The sequence below is a fragment of the Mixophyes fleayi genome, chromosome 1 (assembly GCF_038048845.1).
Source record: "Mixophyes fleayi isolate aMixFle1 chromosome 1, aMixFle1.hap1, whole genome shotgun sequence".
In the NCBI taxonomy this organism is placed as follows: Eukaryota; Metazoa; Chordata; class Amphibia; order Anura; family Limnodynastidae; genus Mixophyes; species Mixophyes fleayi.
This window is the reverse complement of record NC_134402.1, coordinates 309,654,049-309,664,733: the sequence shown is the minus strand read 5'-3', so window position 1 is coordinate 309,664,733 and position 10,685 is coordinate 309,654,049. Positions and strand designations below refer to the sequence as shown.

At 42.9% G+C, this 10,685-nt stretch overlaps 1 non-coding gene and 36 pseudogenes across 1 annotated transcript; all 37 read left to right on the top strand.

Moving 5' to 3' along the window:
* Positions 1-1,651: 1,651 nt before the first annotated feature.
* On the top strand, positions 1,652-1,770 carry LOC142124478 (5S ribosomal RNA; annotated as a pseudogene).
* An 83-nt stretch (positions 1,771-1,853) lies between these two features.
* Positions 1,854-1,972, top strand: LOC142124712 (5S ribosomal RNA; annotated as a pseudogene).
* Positions 1,973-2,257: 285 nt separating this feature from the next.
* On the top strand, positions 2,258-2,376 carry LOC142117539 (5S ribosomal RNA; annotated as a pseudogene).
* An 84-nt stretch (positions 2,377-2,460) lies between these two features.
* Positions 2,461-2,579, top strand: LOC142123864 (5S ribosomal RNA; annotated as a pseudogene).
* Positions 2,580-2,663: 84 nt separating this feature from the next.
* Positions 2,664-2,783, top strand: LOC142136318 (5S ribosomal RNA; annotated as a pseudogene).
* An 84-nt stretch (positions 2,784-2,867) lies between these two features.
* Positions 2,868-2,986, top strand: LOC142112172 (5S ribosomal RNA). Its single transcript, XR_012681183.1, has one exon. It is a non-coding gene; the product is annotated as a 5S ribosomal RNA (ribosomal RNA).
* Positions 2,987-3,075: 89 nt separating this feature from the next.
* On the top strand, positions 3,076-3,194 carry LOC142136595 (5S ribosomal RNA; annotated as a pseudogene).
* Positions 3,195-3,277: 83 nt separating this feature from the next.
* LOC142136161 (5S ribosomal RNA) lies at positions 3,278-3,396 on the top strand (annotated as a pseudogene).
* Positions 3,397-3,488: 92 nt separating this feature from the next.
* On the top strand, positions 3,489-3,607 carry LOC142131177 (5S ribosomal RNA; annotated as a pseudogene).
* A 93-nt stretch (positions 3,608-3,700) lies between these two features.
* Positions 3,701-3,820, top strand: LOC142136511 (5S ribosomal RNA; annotated as a pseudogene).
* Positions 3,821-3,905: 85 nt separating this feature from the next.
* Positions 3,906-4,024, top strand: LOC142125963 (5S ribosomal RNA; annotated as a pseudogene).
* Positions 4,025-4,108: 84 nt separating this feature from the next.
* LOC142135713 (5S ribosomal RNA) lies at positions 4,109-4,227 on the top strand (annotated as a pseudogene).
* Positions 4,228-4,521: 294 nt separating this feature from the next.
* On the top strand, positions 4,522-4,640 carry LOC142123125 (5S ribosomal RNA; annotated as a pseudogene).
* An 83-nt stretch (positions 4,641-4,723) lies between these two features.
* Positions 4,724-4,842, top strand: LOC142127775 (5S ribosomal RNA; annotated as a pseudogene).
* A 90-nt stretch (positions 4,843-4,932) lies between these two features.
* On the top strand, positions 4,933-5,051 carry LOC142126919 (5S ribosomal RNA; annotated as a pseudogene).
* A 286-nt stretch (positions 5,052-5,337) lies between these two features.
* Positions 5,338-5,456, top strand: LOC142136507 (5S ribosomal RNA; annotated as a pseudogene).
* An 84-nt stretch (positions 5,457-5,540) lies between these two features.
* Positions 5,541-5,659, top strand: LOC142128159 (5S ribosomal RNA; annotated as a pseudogene).
* An 85-nt stretch (positions 5,660-5,744) lies between these two features.
* Positions 5,745-5,863, top strand: LOC142121233 (5S ribosomal RNA; annotated as a pseudogene).
* Positions 5,864-5,948: 85 nt separating this feature from the next.
* On the top strand, positions 5,949-6,067 carry LOC142129631 (5S ribosomal RNA; annotated as a pseudogene).
* A 489-nt stretch (positions 6,068-6,556) lies between these two features.
* LOC142136837 (5S ribosomal RNA) lies at positions 6,557-6,675 on the top strand (annotated as a pseudogene).
* An 83-nt stretch (positions 6,676-6,758) lies between these two features.
* LOC142136752 (5S ribosomal RNA) lies at positions 6,759-6,877 on the top strand (annotated as a pseudogene).
* Positions 6,878-7,163: 286 nt separating this feature from the next.
* LOC142132643 (5S ribosomal RNA) lies at positions 7,164-7,282 on the top strand (annotated as a pseudogene).
* An 82-nt stretch (positions 7,283-7,364) lies between these two features.
* Positions 7,365-7,483, top strand: LOC142136810 (5S ribosomal RNA; annotated as a pseudogene).
* Positions 7,484-7,568: 85 nt separating this feature from the next.
* On the top strand, positions 7,569-7,687 carry LOC142133929 (5S ribosomal RNA; annotated as a pseudogene).
* A 279-nt stretch (positions 7,688-7,966) lies between these two features.
* Positions 7,967-8,085, top strand: LOC142123070 (5S ribosomal RNA; annotated as a pseudogene).
* A 93-nt stretch (positions 8,086-8,178) lies between these two features.
* Positions 8,179-8,297, top strand: LOC142114864 (5S ribosomal RNA; annotated as a pseudogene).
* An 84-nt stretch (positions 8,298-8,381) lies between these two features.
* On the top strand, positions 8,382-8,500 carry LOC142136068 (5S ribosomal RNA; annotated as a pseudogene).
* Positions 8,501-8,583: 83 nt separating this feature from the next.
* LOC142135142 (5S ribosomal RNA) lies at positions 8,584-8,702 on the top strand (annotated as a pseudogene).
* Positions 8,703-8,785: 83 nt separating this feature from the next.
* Positions 8,786-8,904, top strand: LOC142120836 (5S ribosomal RNA; annotated as a pseudogene).
* An 84-nt stretch (positions 8,905-8,988) lies between these two features.
* Positions 8,989-9,107, top strand: LOC142123103 (5S ribosomal RNA; annotated as a pseudogene).
* Positions 9,108-9,190: 83 nt separating this feature from the next.
* Positions 9,191-9,309, top strand: LOC142120803 (5S ribosomal RNA; annotated as a pseudogene).
* Positions 9,310-9,395: 86 nt separating this feature from the next.
* On the top strand, positions 9,396-9,514 carry LOC142113740 (5S ribosomal RNA; annotated as a pseudogene).
* Positions 9,515-9,605: 91 nt separating this feature from the next.
* Positions 9,606-9,724, top strand: LOC142126643 (5S ribosomal RNA; annotated as a pseudogene).
* An 83-nt stretch (positions 9,725-9,807) lies between these two features.
* LOC142120515 (5S ribosomal RNA) lies at positions 9,808-9,926 on the top strand (annotated as a pseudogene).
* An 84-nt stretch (positions 9,927-10,010) lies between these two features.
* Positions 10,011-10,129, top strand: LOC142136419 (5S ribosomal RNA; annotated as a pseudogene).
* Positions 10,130-10,222: 93 nt separating this feature from the next.
* Positions 10,223-10,341, top strand: LOC142119518 (5S ribosomal RNA; annotated as a pseudogene).
* An 85-nt stretch (positions 10,342-10,426) lies between these two features.
* LOC142135821 (5S ribosomal RNA) lies at positions 10,427-10,545 on the top strand (annotated as a pseudogene).
* The last annotated feature ends 140 nt before the right edge of the window (positions 10,546-10,685 follow it).

Here is a 10,685-nt window from a genome sequence, read left to right as displayed (position 1 = left end):
TATGTTTCAAATATTTCCTTCATTAACATCTATATTGTAACAGTTAATTATTTCCTATATAATCACAAATGTATTTCAGACGATCATATTACATTTATAAAAAATAGAAACATAAAGTTTAGCCAACTCGGTTTATACCTTAGACAGCATACAAAGCACAACATTATATAAAGAGGAAAAAGATTGCAAAATCAAACATTAGAACAAACTGACTCTCATTGTATTTAATAAATCTATGAGCATTGCTACTCTGTGCAATATTGTAGTGGATAATTTGCTACCTTTTGTCTTCGATGGGTGCACCTTGAGTGGTAGTAAGTGGAAAGTTTGAGTCCTTGAAAAACACTGATTAACCTGTATTTTTTATTTAATTGTGTTTCTCGTTTCATAGGTTTCATTCAGTATGGTTCACTTTATAATCGTGATTCCCTGAACTTGCAACAATTTCTATTTCACACTATAAAATACCTTTTAAAAAAGCAAAAATATATTTTCTCTTTGTTTAAGGAAAGTTTATTACAAGGTCAAAATAGATGTTTAAAATGGCAGCATAAAGTGTACCCAAATCAGCTGTCAAATTGGAAAGCACATAAATCATATAGTACAGCACTATACAATTTGAACAAACTGTACCATTGGTTTAATCCACTTAATTAGCACAGTGTATATGTAAATATATTATTATAGTTTCCTGTTTAAATAGAGAACAGTCTCCAGGAAATGTGCACTGAGCAGAATCTGTACATCCAGATCCTCAGCAGAATTTCTCTATAACTCCTTAGCCCAGACATGAAGAATCTCTTGTGGTTACTCTGTGTTGTGTCCTCACTACAATGTGAGTCTGATGTGGTGATCATGTAATGGAGCTCTCAGTATAAACCACCATGGTCCTTGGGCGAGTTCATTGCGAGCTAATACATTTTTTCTCTTAATATCCTCTTTATTTCCAGGTGTCACTTCACAAATCTCCTTATTGGAGTCAGGTTCTGAGACTGTGAAACCAACAGAGACTCTGGAACTGACCTGTAAAGTGACCGGTGCCTCCCTCACTGACAGCACTAACATCTATTGTGTGAGCTGGATCCGCCAAGCTTCAAGGAAAGGGCTGGAGTGGTTGGGACTTATATACTATGATGCCAGCATACATTATGCATAGTCTGTTCAGGGACGGCTAACTCTGTCAAGAGACACAAATAAAGGAGAAGTTTATTTGAAAATCACTGGAGTGAAACCTGAGGAATCTGGAAAATATTACTGTGCAAGACACACACAGTGTAACACTGTAACTGAGGACATGTGCACAAACCAGTGAGTAAATGGTTGTGAGGGAGTTCAGACAAACTGATTTCAATTCTGGTCTTGCAACTATAGTACTGTTCATGAAGCAAACATATTAGCATTAAAAACACCTTAATCAGAGTAGAATAATGTTACATTGATACAAATATAATGGTGTACTACAGAAATAGAACCATGGAAAACCTAAATACCATAAAAAATGAATACTTAATCAACCAATATATGCATTTATAGCATTCTGTTTCTTCCTATACAGATCTCCATTGCAAAATGGTATTTTCGTTATTGACATTTATTTTAAATACAGAGACCATAGTAATGCATAAGAGATGTAGGTCATTAAAAAAACAAAACCTACAGCCACACCATCCTGAACAAGCCCAATCTCGTCTGATCTAGGAAACCAAGCAGGGCCGGGCCTGGTTAGTACTTGGATGGGAGACCACCTGGAAATACCAGGTGCTGTAGGCCTTTTTTTTTATTTTCTCTTGTTCCGGCTTCCTTTAATGCTGGTTTTGAGATGTATAAGAGATGTAGGAAATTAGGAAACTAATACCTACAGCCACACCACCCTGAACAAGCCCAATCTCATCTAATCTTGGAAGCTAAGCAGGGCAGGGCCTGGTTAGTACTTGGAGGGGAAACCAACCGGGAATACCAGGTGCTGTAGTTAATTTTTTTATTTTCTATTGTTCCAGCTTCCTTCAATGCTGGTTTTGAGATGTATAAGAGATGTAGGTCATTATGAAACCAATACCTACAGCCACACAACCCTGAACAAGCCAAATCTCGTCTGATCTTGGAAGCTATGCAAGGCCGGGCCTGGTTAATACTTGGATGGGAGACCACCTGGGAATATCAGGTGTTCTTGGCCTTTTTTTTTTATTTTCTCTTATTCTGGCTTTCTTCAATGCTGGTTTTGAGATGTATAAGAGATGCAGGTCATTAGGAAACCAATACCTACAGCCATACCACCCTGAAAAAGCCCAATCTCGTCTGATCTTGGAAGCTAAGCAGGGCCGGGCCTGGTTAGTATTTAGGTGGGAGACCACCTGGGAATACCAGGTGCTGTCGACGTTTTCTTTTTATTTACTCTTATTCCGGCTTCCATCATATCTGGTTTTGAGATGTATAAGAGATGTAGGTCATTTGGCAACCAATACCTACAGCCACACCACCCTGAACAAGCCCAATCTCGACTGATCTTGGAAGCTAAGCAGGGCTGGGTCTGGTTAGTTCTTGGATGGGAGACCACCAGAGAATACCAGGTGCTGTAGGCCTTTTTTTTTTATTTGCTCTTGTTCCGGCTTCTTTCAATGCTGGTTTTGAGATGTATAAGAGATGTAGGTCATTAGAAAACCAATACCTACAGCCACACCACCCTGAAAAGGCCCAAATTTAGTCTGATCTTGGAAGCTATGCAAGGCTGGGCCTGGTTAATACTTGGATGGGAGACCACCTGGGAATACCAGGTGCTGTAGGCCTTTTTTTTTTATTTTCTCTTATTCCGGCTTTCTTCAATGCTGGTTTTGAGATGTATAAGAGATGCAGGTCATTAGTAAACCAATACCTACAGCCATACCACCCTGAAAAAGCCCAATCTCGTCTGATCTTGGAAGCTAAGCAGGGCCGGGCCTGGTTAGTAATTGGATGGGAGACCACCTGAGAATACCAAGTGCTGTAGGCCTTTTTTTTTATTTTCTCTTGTTCCTGTTCCGACTTTCTTCAATGCTAGTTTTGAGATGTATAAGAGATGTAGGTCATTAGGAAACCAATACCTAAAGCCACGCCGCCCTGAACAAGCCTAATCTCGTCTGATCTTGGAAGCTAAGCTGGGCCGGGCCTGGATAGTTCTTGGATGGGAAACCACCTGGCAATACCAGGTGCTGTAGGCCTTTTTTTTTATTTGCTCTTATTCCGGCTTCCTTCAATGCTGGTTTTGAGATGTATAAGAGATGTAGGTCATTAGGAAACCAGTACCTATAGCCACACCACCCTGAACAAGCCAAATCTCGTCTGATCTTGGAAGCTATGCAAGGCCAGGCCTGGTTAATACTTGGATGGGAGACCACCTGGGAATACCAGGTGCTGTAGGCCTTTTTTTTTTTAATTTCCTCTTGTTCCTGTGCCGGCTTCGTTCAGTGCTAGTTTTGAGATGTATAAGAGATGTAGGTCATGAGTGAAAAAATACCTACAGCCACACAACCCTGAACAAGCCTAATCTCATCTGATCTTGGAAGCTAAGCAGGGCAGCGTCTGGTTAGTACTTGGATGGGTGACCACCTCGGAATACCAGGTGCTGTAGGCCTTTTTTTTTTTTAATTTCCTCTTGTTCCTGTGCCGGCTTCGTTCAGTGCTAGTTTTGAGATGTATAAGAGATGCAGGTCATTAGAAAACCAATACCTACAGCCACACCACCCTGAAAAGGCCCAAATTTAGTCTGATCTTGGAAGCTAAGCAGTGCCAGGCCTGGTTAGTACTTGGATGGAAGACCACCTGGGAATACCAGGTGCTGTGGGCCTTTTTTTTTTATTTTCTCTTATTCCGGCTTTCTTCAATGCTGGTTTTGAGAAATATAAGAGATGCAGGTCATTAGTAAACCCAATACCTACAGCCATACCACCCTGAAAAAGCCCAATCTCTTCTGATCTTGGAAGCTAAGCAGGGCCAGGCCTGGTTAGTATTTAGGTGGGAGACCACCTGGGAATACCAGGTGCTGTCGACATTTTCTTTTTATTTACTCTTATTCCGGCTTCCATCATATCTGGTTTTGAGATGTATAAGAGATGTAGGTCATTTGGAAACCAATACCTACAGCCACACCGCTCTGAACAAGCCCAATCTCGACTGATCTTGGAAGCTAAACAGGGCCGGGTCTGGTTAGTTCTTGGATGGGAGACCACCTGGGAATACCAGGTGCTGTTAGCCTTTTTTTTTTATTTTCTCTTGTTCCTGTACCGGCTTTCTTCAATGCTAGTTTTGAGATGTATAAGAGATGTAGGTCATTAGGAAACCAATACCTACAGCCACACCACCCTGAACAAGCCCAAATTTAGTCTGATCTTGGAAGCTATGCAAGGCCGGTCCTGGTTAATACTTGGATGGGAGACCACCTGGGAATACCAGGTGCTGTAGTCCTTTTTTTTTTATTTTCTCTTATTCCGGCTTTCTTCAGTGCTGGTTTTGAGATGTATAAGAGATGCAGATCATTAGTAAACCAATACCTACAGCCATACCACCCTGAAAAAGCCCAATCTCGTCTGATCTTGGAAGCTTAGCAGGGCCGGGCCTAGTTAGTACTCGGATGGGAGACCACCTGGAAATACCAGGTGCTGTTGGCCTTTTTTTTTATTTTCTCGTATTCGGGCTTCCTTCAATGCTGTTTTTGAGATGTATAAGAGATGTAGGTCATTAGGAAACCAATATATACAGCCACACCACTCTGAACAAGCCCAATCTCGTCTGATCTTGGAAGCTAAGCAGGGCTGGGCCTGGTTAGTAATTGGATGGGAGACCACCTGAGAATACCAAGTGCTGTAGGCCTTTTTTTTTTATTTTCTCTTGTTCCTGTTCCGGCTTTCCTCAATGCTAGTTTTGAGATGTATAAGAGATGTAGGTCATTAGTAAACCAATACCTAAAGCCACACCGCCCTGAACAAGCCCAATCTCGTCTGATCTTGGAAGCTAAGCTGGGCAGGGTCTGGTTAGTACTTGAATGGGTGACCACCTGGGAATACCAGGTGCTGTAGACCTTTTTTTTCTTTCATTTCCTCTTGTTCCTGTGCCGGCTTCGTTCAGTGCTAGTTTTGAGATGTATAAGAGATGTAGGTCATTAGGAAACCAATACCTACAGCCACACCACCATGAGCAAGTCTGATCTTGGAAGCTAAGCAGTGCCAGGCCTGGTTAGTACTTGGATGGGAGACCACCTGGGAATACCAGGTTCTGTAGGCCTTTTATTTTTATTTGCTCTTGTTCCGGCTTCTTTCAATGCTGGTTTTAAGATGTATAAGAGATGTAGGTCATTAGGAAACCAATACATACAGCCACACCACCCTGAACAAGCCCAATCTCGTCTGATCTTGGAAGCTATGCAAGGCCGGGCCTGGTTAATACTTGGATGGGAGACCACCTCGGAATACACGGTGCTGTAGGCCTTTTTTTTTTTTTTTCTCTTTTTCCGGCTTTCTTCAATGCTGGTTTTCAGATGTATAAGAGATGCAGGTCATTTGTAAACCAATATGTACAGCCATACCACCCTGAACAAGCCCAATCTCGTCTGATCTTGGAAGCTATGCAAGGCCGGGCCTGGTTAGTACTTGGATGGGAGACCACCTGGGAATACCAGGTGATGTAGGCCTTTTTTTTTTTATTTGCTCTTGTTCCGGCTTCTTTCAATGCTGGTTTTGAGATGTATAAGAGATGTAGGTCATTAGGAAACCAATACCTACAGCCATACCACCCTGAACAATCCCAATCTTGTCTGATCTTGGAAGCTAAGCAGGGCCAGGCCTGGTTAGTACTTGGATGGGAGCTCACCTGGGAATACCAGGTGCTGTAGGCCTTCTTTTTTTTATTTTCTCATGTTCCGGCTTCCTTCAATGCTGGTTTCGAGATGTATAAGAGATGTAGGTCATGATGAAACCAATACCAACAGCAACACCACCCTGAACAAGCCCAATCTCATCTGATCTTGGAAGCTATGCAGGGCTGGGCCTGGTTAGTACTTGGATGCAAGACCACCTGGGAATACCAGGTGCTGTAGGCCTTTTTTTTTTTTAATTTCCTCTTGTTCCTGTGCCGGCTTCGTTCAGTGCTAGTTTTGAGATGTATAAGAGATGTAGGTCGTTAGAAAACCAATACCTACAGCCACACCACCCTGAACAATTCCAATCTCGTCTGATCTTGGAAGCTGAGCAGTGCCGAGCCTGATTAGTTCTTGGATGGCAGACAACCTGGAAATAACAGGTGCTGTAGGCATTTTATTTTTATTTGCTCTTGTTCCGGCTTCTTTCAATGCTGGTTTTAAGATGTATAAGAGATGTAGGTCATTATGAAACCAATATCTACAGCCACACCACCCTGAACAAGTCTGATCTTGAAAGCTAAGCAGAGCCGCGCCTGGTTAGTACTTTGATATGAGACCACATGGGAATACCAGGTGCTGTAGGCCTTTTTTTTTTATTTTCTCTTGTTCCGGCTTTGATCAATGCTGGTTTTGAGATGTATAAGGGATGTAGGTCAATAGGACCCCAATACCTACAGCCATAACACCCTGAACAAGCCCAATCTAGTCTGATCTTGGAAGCTAAGCTGGGCCAGGACTGTTTAGTACTTGGGTGGGAGACCACCTGAGAATACCAGGTGATGTAGGCTTTTTTTTTAATTTTCTCTTGTTCCGGCTTCCTGCAATGCTGGTTTTGAGATGTATAAGAGATGTAGGTCATTAGGAAACCAAAACCTACAGCCACACCACCCTAAACAAGTCCAATCTCATCTGATCTTGGAAGCAAAGCAGTGACAGGCCTGGTTAGTAATTGGATGGGAGACCACCTGGGAATACCAGGTTCTGTAGGAATTATTTTTTATTTGCTCTTGTTCCGGCTTCTTTCAATGCTGGTTTTGAGATGTATAAGAGATGTACGTCATTAGGAAACCAATACCTACAGCCGCACAACCCTAAACAAGCCCAATCTTGTCTGATCTTGGAAGCTAAGCAGAGCCGGGCCTGGTTAGTACTTGGATATGAGACCACATGGGAATACCAGGTGCTGTAGGCATTTTTTTTTTATTTTCTCTTGTTCCGGCTTTGATCAATGCTGGTTTTGAGATGTATAAGGGATGTAGGTCAATAGGAAACCAATACCTACATCCATAATACCCTGAACAAGCCCAATCTCATCTGATCTTGGAAGCTAATCTGGGCCAGGCCTATTTAGTACTTGGGTGGGAGACCACCTGAGAATACCAGGTGATGTAGGCTTTTTTTTAATTTTCTCTTGTTCCGGCTTCCTTCAATGTTGGTTTTGAGATGTATAAGAGATGTAGGTCATTAGGAAACCAATACCTACAGCCATACCACTCTGAACAAGCCCAATGTCGTCTGATTTTGGATGCTAAGCAAGGCCGGGCCTGGTTAATAGTTGGGTGGGAGACCACCTGGGAATGCCAGGTGCTGTATGCCTTTTTTTTTTTTTTTTCTCTTGTTCCGGCTTCTTTCAATGCTGGTTTTGAGATGTATAAGAGATGTAGGTCATTAGGAAACCAATATCTACAGCGACACCATCCTGAACAAGCCCAATCTCATCTGATCTTGGAAGCTAAGCAGGGCCAGGCCTGGTTTTTACTTGGATGGGTGACCACCTGGGAATACCAGATGCTGTAGGCCTTGTTTTTTTATTTTCTCTTGTTCCGACTTCCTTCAATGCTGGTTTTGAGATGTATAAGAAATGTAGATCATTAGGAAACCAATACCAACAGTCACACCACCCTGAACAAGCCTGATCTTGAAAACTATGCAGGACCGAGCCTGGTTAGTACTTGGATGGGAGACCACCTGAGAATACCAGGAGCTGTAGGCCTTTTTTTTTTTCATTTTCTCTTATTCTGGCTTCCTTCAATGCTGGTTTTGAGATGCATAAGAGATGTAGGTCATTAGGAAACCAATACCTACAGACATACAACCCTGAACAAGCCCAATATCGTCTGATCTTGGAAGTTAAGCAGGGCCTAGCCTGGTTAGTACTTGGATGGGTGACCACCTGGGAATACCAGGTGCTGTAGGCCTTTTTTTTAAAAAATTTCCTCTTGTTCCTGTGCTGGCTTCGTTCAGTGCTAGTTTTGAGATGTATAAGAGATGTATGTCATTAGAAAACCAATACCTACAGCCACACCACCCTGAACAAGCCCAATCTCGTCTGATCTTGGAAGCTAAGCAGGGCCGGGCCTGGTAAGTACTTGGATGGGAGACCACCTGGGAATAGCAGGTGCTGTATGCCTTTTTTTTTTATTTTCTCTTGTTCCGGCTTCCTTCAATGCTGGTTTTCAGATGTATAAGAGATGTAGGTCAATAGGAAACCAATACCTACAGCCATACCACCCTGAACAAGCCCAATCTCATCTGATCTTGGAAGCTACGCAGGGCCAGGTCTGGTTAGTACTTGGATGGGAGACCACCTGAGACTGCCAGGTGATGTAGGCTTTTTTTTTTTTTTTCTCTTGTTCCGGCTTCCTTTAATGCTGGTTTTGAGATGTATAAGAGATGTAGGTCATTAGGAAACCAATACCTACAGCTACACCACCTTGAACAAGTCCAATCTCGTCTGATCTTGGAAGCTAAGCAGGGCAGGGCCTGGTTTATACTTGGATGGGAGACAACCTGGGAATACCAGGTGCTGTAGTCCTTTTTTTTTTTTTTCTCTTGTTCCGGCTTCCTTCAATGCTGGTTTTGAGATGTATAAGAGATGTAGGTCATTAAGTAACCAATACCTACAGCCATACCACCCTGAACAAGCACAATCTCGTCTGATCTTGGATGCTAAGCAAGGTCGGGCCTGGTTAGTACTTGGATGGGAGACCAACTGGGAATACCAGGTGCTGTAGGCATTTTTTTTTTATTTTCTCTTGTTCCTGCTTCCTTCAATGTTGGTTTTGAGATGTATAAGAAATGTAGGTCATTAGGAAAACAGTATCTACAGCCAGACCACCCTGAACGAGCCCAATCTCGTCTGATCTTGGAAGCTAAGCAGGGCAGGGCCTGGTTAGTACTTGGATGGGTGACTAACTGGGAATGCTAGGTGCTGTATGCCTTTTTTTTTATTTTCTCTTGTTCCGGCTTCCTTCAATGCTGGTTTTGAGATGTATAAGAAATGTAGGTCATTAGGACACCAATACCTGCAGCCACACCACCCTGAACAAGCACAATCTCATCTGAACTTGGAAGCTAAGCAGGACAGGGCCTGGTTAGTACTTGGATGGGAGACCACCTGTGAATATCAGGTGCTGTAGGCTTTTTTTTTTTTTTTTTTCTCTTGTTCCAGCTTCCTTCAATGCTGGTTTTGAGATGTAAAAGAGATGTAGGTCATTAGAATACCAATACCTACAGCCACACCACCCTGAACAAGCCCAATCTCATCTGATCTTGGAAGCTAAGCAGGGCAGGGCCTGGTTAGTACTTGGATAGGAGACCACCTGAGAATACCAAGTGCTGTAGGCCTTTTTTTTTTTATTTTCTCTTGTTCCTGTTCCGGCTTCCTTCAATGCTAGTTTTGAGATGTATAAGAGATGTATGTCATTAGAAATCCAATACCTACAGCCACACCACCCTGAACAAGCCCAATCTCGTCTGATCTCTGAAGCTAAGCAGGGCCGGGCATGGTTAGTACTTGGATGGGAGACCAGCTGGGAATACCAGGTGCTGTAGGCCTTATTTTTTATTTTTTCTTATTCCGGCTTCCTTCATAGCTGGTTTTGAGATGTATAAGAGATGTAGGTCATTAGGAAACCAATACCTACAGCCACACCACCCTGAACAATCCCAATCTCATCTGATCTTGGAAGCTAAACAGGGCCGGGCCTGGTTAGTACTTGGATAGGAGACCACCTGGGAATACACGGTGCTGTAGGCCTTTTTTTTTTATTTTCTTTTGTTCCGGCTTCCTTCAATGCTGGTTTTGAGATGCATAAGAGATGTAGGTCATTAGGAAACCAATACCTACAGACATACAACCCTGAACAAGCCCAATATCGTCTGATCTTGGAAGCTAAGCAGAGCTGGGCCTGGTTAGTACTTGGATGGGTGACCACCTGGTAATACCAGGTGCTGTAAGCCTTTTTTTTTTTTAATTTCCTATTGTTCCTTTGCCGGCTTCGTTCAGTGCTAGTTTTGAGATGTATAAGAGATGTATGTCATTAGAAAACCAATACCTACAGCCACACCACCCTGAACAAACCCAATCTCGTCTGATCTTGGACGCTAAGCAGGGCCGGGTCTTGTTAGTACTTGGATGGGAGACCACCTGGGAATACCAGGTGCTGTATGTCTTTTTTTTTTATTTTCTTTTGTTCCGGCTTCCTTCAATGCTGGTTTTCAGATGTATAAGAGATGTAGGTCAATAGTAAAACCAATACCTACAGCCATACCACCCTGAACAAGCCCAATCTCGTCTGATCTTGGACGCTAAGCAGGGCCAGGTCTGGTTAGTACTTGGATGGGAGACCACCTGAGACTACCAGGTGATGTAGGGGTTTTTTTTATTTTCTCTTGTTCCGGCTTCCTTCAATGCTGGTTTTTAAGATGTATAAGAGATGTAGGTCATTAGTAAACCAATACCTACAGCCACACCACCATGAACAAGCCCAATCTCGTCTGATCTCTGAAGTTGGGC